The sequence below is a fragment of the Eulemur rufifrons genome, chromosome 17, assembly GCF_041146395.1.
Source record: "Eulemur rufifrons isolate Redbay chromosome 17, OSU_ERuf_1, whole genome shotgun sequence".
NCBI lineage: Eukaryota > Metazoa > Chordata > Mammalia > Primates > Lemuridae > Eulemur > Eulemur rufifrons.
In genome coordinates this window covers 45,492,496-45,502,047 of record NC_090999.1, presented here as the reverse complement: position 1 = coordinate 45,502,047, position 9,552 = coordinate 45,492,496, and the positions used below count along the sequence as shown (strand labels likewise).

The 9,552-nt window shown below is 42.9% G+C and overlaps 1 pseudogene; it reads right to left on the bottom strand.

Annotated features, from left to right (window-relative positions):
- Window positions 1-5,234: 5,234 nt before the first annotated feature.
- Window positions 5,235-6,764, bottom strand: LOC138398027 (glucosidase 2 subunit beta pseudogene; annotated as a pseudogene).
- Between the last annotated feature and the right edge of the window lie 2,788 nt (window positions 6,765-9,552).

Genomic DNA, 9,552 nt, shown 5'->3' with positions numbered 1-9,552 from the left:
CCTTGAACTCCTGGATTCAAGTGATCCTCCCACCTCAGCCTCCCAAGTATCTGGGATCACAGGCATGAGCCACCATACCTGGCATATATTTTCACTCTTGATAGATACTTGTTTTTATGCACAAAACATTTTTAATTTTGATGAAGTCCATTTTATCTATTTTTTTCTTTTGTTGCTGTGGTTTTGGTGTCATACTTAAGAAACCGTTGACAAATCCAAAGTCTGAAAATTTACCCCTATGTTTTCTTCTAGGAGTTTTATAGTTTTATCTCATACATTCTAATCTTTGATCTATTTTGAGTTAATTTGTTGTATATGGTGTGAGATAAGGGTCAATTTCATTCTTTTGCAAGTGGATATCCAGTTCTCTCAGCACCATTTGGTAAAGAGACTGTTAGTCTGCCCTCTTCATTGTTTTTTGAGCTCTTCTTTAATTTAGACTAACCCAGTATTCTGAGCTTTCTCTCTCCAGCCCTGGAAACAGGCATTTCTCCAAAGAGCCCTGATTCCTTTTAGCAAAGAATGGTATTCAGAAACCAAGATTTGGGCACTAGGTGTGCTCAAACCTTTTAGGTGTTGATCCTCTTAGGCCCTTTCAGTTGACAAAGCTGTATACACAATACACCTGCACATGCATATTGAAAACCATGAGTTCACATCCATATTTCTAATTCCAAACCAACATCATAGAATTTCTTCTAGTTTTCTCCTTTTATTTGTAACTCTTTTTTTGAAGAGAAAAACCTGGCCTCTATTATTCTCAATGCATTTATCTATTGCAGGTTGAGTGTCTCATATCTGAAATGCTTGGGACCAGAGTGTTTTGAATTTCAGATTTTTTTTTTTTATTTTTGGAATATTTGCATTATCCTTACTGGTTGAGCACCCTGAATTTGAAAATCCAAAATCTAAAATGTTCCAATGAACCTTTCCTTTGAGAATCATGTTGATGCTCAAAAAGTTTTGGATTTTGGAACATTTTAGATTTTGGATTTTTGGATTTGGGATGCTTACCCTGTATTACTTATCTCTCTCCACCACCGCTATTCCCCCTGCACAGATGATGTCCTCACTCTACTTGGGTTTTGACACTTTGTGCTGGGCTACAACACCCTCTCTCCTGAGTAGATATCCTCTTCCTTTGATTTAGCTTGGACAATCCATACTGGGCTTCACAGATGATCTTAATTTGCTCAAGCTTTGATACCCCATGCTGAGATGCTGCTGTTACTTCTCTCCCCGACACTTACCTGGCTTGGCCTCATCTAATGGATTTAGGACTGAATTATTCATGAAGGATGAAGGGAAGGAAGGAAGGAGGGAAAAAAATTCATCAATTTTTAGGCTCATGATTTTTTATAATCTTACAAATTTACTGTGTTTGATGCACTTCTTGCTTATGTATATCCTCTTATAATTATTTTCGTGTCTTTGGTAGATGGATTACCTGGCTATAAAATTCTAGCTTAACAGGTTTTTCCCCCTTTTTTACTGCATTAAAAAATAAACTTGTTTTGGGGGAATTATTTTAGATTTACAGAAAAGTAGCAAAGATAATACAGAGTTTTTGTCTATTCCTCACCCATATTTGCCCTTATGTTTTTTTTTTTTTTTTTTGAGACAGAGCCTTGCTCTGTTGCCCAGGCTAGAGGGCCCGTGGCATCAGCTCAGCTCACAGCAACCTCAAATTCCTGGGCTCAAGCAATCCTTCTGCCTCAGCCTCCCGAGTAGCTGGGACTACAAGTATGTGCCACCATGCCCGGCTTATTTTTTCTATATATATTTTTTTAGCTGTCCAAATCATTTCTTTCTATTTTTAAGTAGAGATGGAGTCTCGCTCTTGCTCAGGCTGGTCTCGAACTCCTGATCTCGAGTGATCCTCCCGCCTCGGCCTCCCAGAGTGCTAGGATTACAGGCATGAGCCACCACAACCAGCCATTTGGCCTTATGTTAACATCCTAGATGACTATCTCTCTGTACTTTTAAGATATTATTTCTTTAACTTCTGATATCTACTTTTGCTAACAAGAAATCTGCTGTCAGTACCATTGTCACACTGATTTAGGTTATTTGTCTTTTTTCTCTGATCAATTTTAAGACTTTCTCTTTACCCTTGACTTCTACTTTTCACTTCAGTGTGTCCAAGTTTGGTTTTATTTGTATTTATTCTGCTTATTATTTGGGCTGTACTGATATGATGATTCATTAGACTTTCTTTCTTTAATTCTGGAAAATTATCAGCAACAATTTCTTCAAATATTTCTTCTCTGTCATTCATTTCAGTATTTCAATGTCTCCTTTTGAAACTCCTATTCATGAGAGTATTGGAATTTCTCAATCTATCTTCCATGTTTCATAACTGCTACTTAAACAAATTTATCTATCTATCTATCTATCTATATCTAAGAGGGAGAATAGTCCAGTCCTTTTTATTGTACTTTTAAATTCAATCAGTATATTTCACTTCCTAAATTTCTAATTGCCTCTTTTAAATGTCTACCTATTCTTGTGGCATTTTTAAAAATCTGCTTTTGTTGAAAAATTTTGTATTTTTTTTTTTGCAAATGTTCAGTGTTTATAGTTTAAGGTCTGTGTTCAGCTGTTCTATAAAAGTTAATTTTCCAGAGTGAATGCATGATTGTTAATTTTATTGGCTTTCTTTCATAGCAACTAATTTTTGTTTTTTGGAATTTTAGTTTACCAGTAATTTTGGATAAGACTTTTTTATCTTTCATTTATCTCTCTTTCTCCCATCTCTCCCCATCTGCCTCTCTGTCCAACATTTCTGCAGTTCCCCCTACACTGTCCTTGAGAACCCTAATCTGTAGTTAGGCTTTAAATTGCTGGTTGGAGCTCCTGCCCCTATGGTAATGGTGGAGTACCCAAGAACCAGTCACATGGCCAGTGAACAGTTTGGCTTGGTTCTTATTGGCAAGGCTGTGGGATTTAAAGCTCTAGCTATGCATTCTCAACAGGGGCAAAGTTGCCCCCAATAAGATAAAAAAATGATTCTTGGAGGGTGAAAAATCTTAGATGTTACATGGTTTGTGGCCCTTCAAAGCACAACCCTATCTCCTAAAAATTGTATTCCTTAGCATTTAATTTCTCTTGTTAGGGAACATTTAAGTTACATTTTTCTTTTTAGGGGGGATAATAATGAAAAAAAAATTGAGAAGCTGCTATGGCTCTAGGCAGAAGTCAGCTATGTTTTGTTCAGTCTACTTTCTTAAGCAATGAGCCTGGTTCCCCACCATCCATGACATTTTTAAAACTCTTTGACTCCTGAAGAGCTGAGCTCCTGACCACCACAGCCACAGCTTCAATCTGGCTCTCAGTTTTTGCATTTCTGTTCTGTGGAGATGTTTATCTTGTTTTTGAATCTGACATTTTTTTTAATCTTTATATATATATATATTTATCACATATTACCTTATATTTGGATCATAAAGGAGGTAATCAAAGCATGAACTCATTGCACTATCTTGACTGGAAATTAATATTTATTATTTACTAACGACTACCCTAATACCTTTATAAGTTTTTTTCTTTTAACTCTTAAGACTTATAATACAGGAATATCCAGCTGTTAGATGCTAATTACATTCGGTTAGTTATCTGTGCTTGAGTTTCTAGCTCTGCATTTTTGAGGTTGCTGAATAATGTAGATCCTTTTTAGCAGTGCCATCTTCAATGGGAGGTTCTGGCTTTTGATGTCCCATTGTTCTGCAGCTGGAAATTTATGGCTGAATTTCTCTAGGGTACCATTCAATGCATTCATAATCTATTCTTTGACAACATTTGCAATTATACTCCAAGAGTCCTTCTTCCATTGTTTCCATCTGTATAGCATGACACTGCAACTATTCATGATTCATCTGGCAGAATAGCACAGTGGTTAAGGGGACAGATTGCTATGGGTACAGATCCTAGCTCTGCCATTCATTTACTAGCTGTCTGACCTTGGGCAAGTTATTTAATTTCTCCATGCCTCAGTTTCCTCATATGTGAAATGGGTTGATTATAATAAGAATAGCTCCTACCTCATTAAAACTGTATGAAGGATTAAATATATTAACACATGTAAAACATTTAGAACTGATGTATGATAAGCACTCAATAAGCATCAACTATTGTATTTTCTGTCATATTTTTCCTTTTGTCTTTAAGCTTTTATTTCTATGTGAGTTCCTTGACTTTATCTTCCAAACTTTTTATTAAAAGTTTTACTTTTGGCTATTTTACTTATTTATTTGTTTATTTAGACTATTTTATTTTTAACTTCTGGGAGCTTTTTCTTAATATTTTACTCTTCCTTTTTCATAGCTTCCCGTTCTTATTTTATTACACAGTGTCTTTATGAAGTCTCTTTGAAGGTATTAATGGGCATTTTACAAAAAGTGTTCCCCCCTGTGCATGACTTTGTTTTTTTTTTTTTTTTTTTTTCTGAGTTGCTTTTTGTTTCATTTATTTTAGTGCTTCCTTTTCATTTTAGGTGCTTTCTCAGAGATCTGGTGATCCTAGCTTGCTTGTTCATATACCATGAGGCACTAAAAAGCATATTGGAAGCCATACAGGCTTGGGTAAAGCTTGTGGAATGATAGGCTCACTTTTGGATCATTGGGCCAAGAGACCAGTTTGATAGGAGATCTCATATCAGGAAGAGGAATTCTTTTCACAGATATTTCAGAGAAGATTCTTCTGATCTCCTGACTTGGTATGGGGATAGCGACTTGGTTGCAGGTGTTCTAAGGAGTCCAGAAGAAAGATTTGAAGTTGAACCATTTTCTCTGTATACTTTCAATTAGTTTCTGTGCATTCAACCCTGAGCTTTGACCTGCATTATACAGAGGTTTTTTTCTTTTTTTTTTTTTGCTGGGTGGGGGGAATCACATTTATTGGTTTGAGGTCACAGATCAAGTCACTCACTTGTCCCCACCAAGATGGGAAGGGGCGGGCAGGGGGCAGGGGTGGGAGGGGGGTGTGGCCAGCAGGGTAGGGGGCCCAGGGAGGGCAAGCTCCTTTATCCCATCTTTGGAGGCCACTGGGGCCTGGGAACGTGGCTCAGCCCCGCCTGGGCCCTGAGGGCAGGGCACGAAGCCCACATGGATCCTTCCCCCATGGGGGAGGGCAAGGAGATCCAGAGGCAGGCCTACGGTCCACAGACAGAGGGGCTGTTGGGCGTCACTGCTGAGGGCTGGTTTCATGCCTTCTCGAGGTTTTCTATGCCTGGCCAGCTAGAATTCGTCGTGGTTGCTGCAGGCGGGTGCTTCGGGTAGTGGCTCCAGGGAGGTGGCTGGTGTCATCAGCTTTATGAGGTACTCGCAGTGACTGGGCTCCGTGGTGCTGGTCACCATGGGCTCCTACCCGCACTGGGGGCGCACAGTGGGGGAGCGATTAGGGCCGCACTGGCAGCCCGTGCCCTGTCTGTATTTCATGGCGCTGAACTTGTCGTGGTTGGGGCCGGCCCATGAGCCGCAGGTGCCGGGGTTGGTGGGGGAGCCACTGAGTTGGGTTTCTGTGAGACAAGCTTGAAGGGGCAGAGCCAGCAGGCGTATTCATTGGTGGTGAGCTCATAGCACTGGCTGTACAGGTAGGCGAACTCCACACTGGGGCCAAAGTCAGAGGAAATCTACTCTAGGTTCCTGACGGATTCCTCCGTGTCCTTCAAGGACCGCTCAGCCTCCTCGAACCTGTTGCGGGCCTCCTGGGCAGCGTCAATGGAGGCCTGAGCCTGCTGGGCCCAGGGCGGCTTCTCCTCCTCTGTGGGGCTGGCCCGCTGGAGGGCGCTGGGGGGCCTCCGTGGGCTGCTTCCCCTGCACCTCAGAATCATCTTCCTCCTCCTCCTCTCTGTCGTCTTCCCCTTCCCCCCCACTTCTCCTCCGTGGGCGGTGAGGGCACTGGCGGCTGCTCAGCCCTGGACTCCGTCAAATCAGGGGCAGAGGTGCTGGCAGGTCGGCGGGCAGTGCCTGGGACTTGTCCTTGATGACAGCCCAGACGCGTCCATCTGCGTGTCTCCCCAAGGAGGGCCTGGGCTTCCGCTTCGGAGAGCGCCCTGTCCCCATCCGTGTTCAGCTCTAGGTGGGTCTGCAGCTCAACCCCTGACACCGCGCCATCCATGTCGTCCAGCATCGCCACCAGCTCCTGCTCCTGCTGGGCCTTGGAAACTGTCAGCTCCTCTCCCTACATCTTCTGGTGCGGTTCTTTGGCCTCCTTCTCTGGCTTCTCGGCCTCCTCCTTCACTGTCCGCAGGATCTCCACCTGGTCTTCCAGAGACTTCTTTCCAGCCTGGAGCTCAGGGAGCGTTTTTTCCTTCTTCTCCCGTGCCTTCTTCCATTCCTCAATAAGGATCTTCTTCAGGCAGAACCTCGCGAGGTGACCTCTGTCATCTGCTGCAGAGACTCTCTCCTTACCTTTTCAGATGTTCTCACTGATGATGCCGCTCTTGTATTCGTCTGTTTCATCGCAGCAGTCACAAATGCCGTCCTTGACCCAGCTGGACGGGATATGCAGGGCCTCGTAGCCAGTGTTGGTGCCGGGGAAGCTGCCGTTAGGACACGTAGCCGTGCCTGGCTCGGCTGAGCCATTCTTGCAGTCACAGAAGTCACTGTTGACCTGATCCAAAGGGATGGTGGCCGAACTGTCCAAGCAAGTGAAAGGCTTGGACTTGTATAATAGAAGTGATGGTTGGTGAGGAAGACGCCCTGGGGCCTTTTGACCTCCACAGCCCAGCTAAGGGGTAGCAGCGGCAACGGCAGCAACAACATCTCTTACCCAAGGCGCTGAGGCTAGAAACCAGTTCTGTGGGAGGAGGCAGGCTGTGAGGAGATGTGCGTGTCCCCATGGCAAGGCTGGGCAAAGGTCAGTATGCACAGAGTTTTGTGTCCTCCTGTTCTGAGTTTCTCTTTTTAATTTCTCTGGAGAGTAAACCTTGAGTCTCCTGCTGCCTGAGGTAGTTTCCTGGCTAAGGGAGTTCTGAGTGTGGGGAGGAGGAGGCAGATCAACCGCTCTTACATAAACTTCCAACTTACCCTCCTTGTGTTCTTTTCTGCTTCCTGTCTCATCCCTGCCCACTGCTGCACCTGGGGCCCGAGCTTCTCTGATTTGCTTTTTTTTTCCTTTGGGGACAGGGTCTCCCCCTCTGTCACAAGGGCTAGAGTGCAGTGGCATCATTATAGCTCACTGCAACCTCAAACTCCTGGGCTTAAGGGATCCTCCTGCCTCAGCCTCCCAAGTAGCTGGGCTGTAGGCATGTGCCACCACACCCGGCTAATTTTTTCCATTTTTTGTAGAGACGGTCATCTCAGTCTCCCAAGGTATGAGGATTACAGGTGTGAGCTACCACCCCTGGCCCTCTGATTTGCTTTGATGGCATTGTCTCTCTTCTTATCATATTTCTGCCTACATCCTCTCTGCACACCACTTCCAGTAGTTCTGTGCCACAACTGTGGGATTTTCCTCATGCAGCTTATTAGCACCTCTGTTTCTGTCTCTTGGATTTAATGTGCTTGGTTTTAAGAAGAGGCTCTCTCATTCTTTAGTAAGGTTTGCAGTGACTGACAAGACAATGGGATTTTTTCTCTTGATCACAGAAAATTTTTTTTTTTTTTTTTTTTGAGACAGAGTCTCACTCTGTTGCCCGGGCTAGAGTGAGTGCCGTGGCGTCAGCCTAGCTCACAGCAACCTCAAACTCCTGGGCTTAAGCGATCCTACTGCCTCAGCCTCCCGAGTAGCTGGGACTACAGGCATGCGCCACCATGCCCGGCTAATTTTTTTTTTTTGTATATATATATTTTAGTTGTCCATATAATTTCTTTCTATTTTTAGTAGAGACGGGGTCTCGCTCTTGCTCAGGCTGGTCTCGAACTCCTGACCTTGAGCGATCCACCCGCCTCGGCCTCCCAGAGTGCTAGGATTACAGGCGTGAGCCACCGCGCCCGGCCCACAGAAAATTATTTTACAAAATTTTTGGTTGATTTTGCATTTAATCCATAATCACTTAGAAAAACACCAGAAAATACAGACAGGCAAAAATGAAAGGATAATTATTATTTTTTTTTTTTTGAGACAGAGTCTCACTCTGTTGCCCAGGCTAGAGTGAGTGCCGTGGCGTCAGCCTAGCTCACAGCAACCTCAAACTCCTGAGCTCAAGCGATCCTCCTGTCTCAGCCTCCCGAGTAGCTGGGACTACAGGCATGCGCCACCATGCCCGGCTAATTTTTTCTATATATTTTTAGCTGTCCATATAATTTCTTTCTATTTTTAGTAGAGATGGGGTCTCGCTCTTGCTCAGGCTGGTCTCGAACTCCTGAGCTCAAACGATCTGCCCACCTCGGCCTCCCAGAGTGCTAGGATTACAGGCGTGAGCCACCGCGCCCGGCTGAAAGGATAATTATTAATAATTCTGTCACCTATTTTGGTGTATACTCTTCTTGCTCAAAAATACACCTATATGTTTATAAATAATACACACTTCTATAAAAGTGATTACATTGTAGTTATTAGTCTGTAAAATATATTTTTCCTCACTCATTAATATAAGGTGAATAAATTCCTGGGTTAATAACTATGGATCCACATCATGTTCCATTATATCAATCACATGTTTTAGAGCATTTAGATTCTTTCCAATGTTCTATTTTAAACAATGGTGCAGTGAAAGCGCTTGTGCATGTTTTTGTTCATTTGTGAGGAATAATTCTAAAATGCAGTTCTAGAGGCCTTTGATCGTCTCTAATCAGAGAGGAAATGGAAGGCTGAGGAAAGGGCTGTTGTGACCATGCCCTGGGAAGTGCCAGGCATGTAGCAGGACCTGGGTAAATGCTGTTAAGTGAACAACGGGTCAAAGTTAGCATGAGGAGTTTGGGTAAGATGGATAGAAAAAATAGCTCTGAAGACTCTGAGGAGACAACTTGGAAACACAACTTTGTGGCCCTAAAGAACGATTTTTGTGAAACCCTGAAAACCTGGCAGTATGTTTCACAGCAACAAGTCTTGCCCTTTTATCTAGTTTAGTCACTGAAACAAAATAAAAAAAATTCTTTTAGGTCAAAATGATTGAATGAATGAGAATATATTATGCCCACTCTTATGTCTGGAATCATCTTTATCTTTCCTATTACATTAGCTCCAAATGAACTTTTCCAATTTTCCATCCTGTACTCTGTTGGTCTTCTTTACCCTCTTACTGAGGCTATGAAACAGGGTTAAAGTGAGAAGATAAATATTTGAAAATTTGGAGCAGCCAGTCAGCTGGGAAAGAAAAGAAAATATAAAAACTTTCCTCTTACTCTCTGGTTTCTTTTTTCTTCTTAAAAATTTTGTTTCTTTGCTACAGTGGTGTGTTCCTCTCAAGTCACCCACTCATTCCTCCAGAGGTCATTGTAGAGATATTATTTTAAGTATAGTTTCCAGGTATGAACTGAAATGCAGTGAAAGCCTCAACTGAGACTTTCTGAAACATCTCTTGAATCATCTACCCAGAACACAGCAAGAACCAGGAAGTGGGCTGACAAGACTCAGGGAAACCAAAACAGTCAGCATCAGGTAGATGAA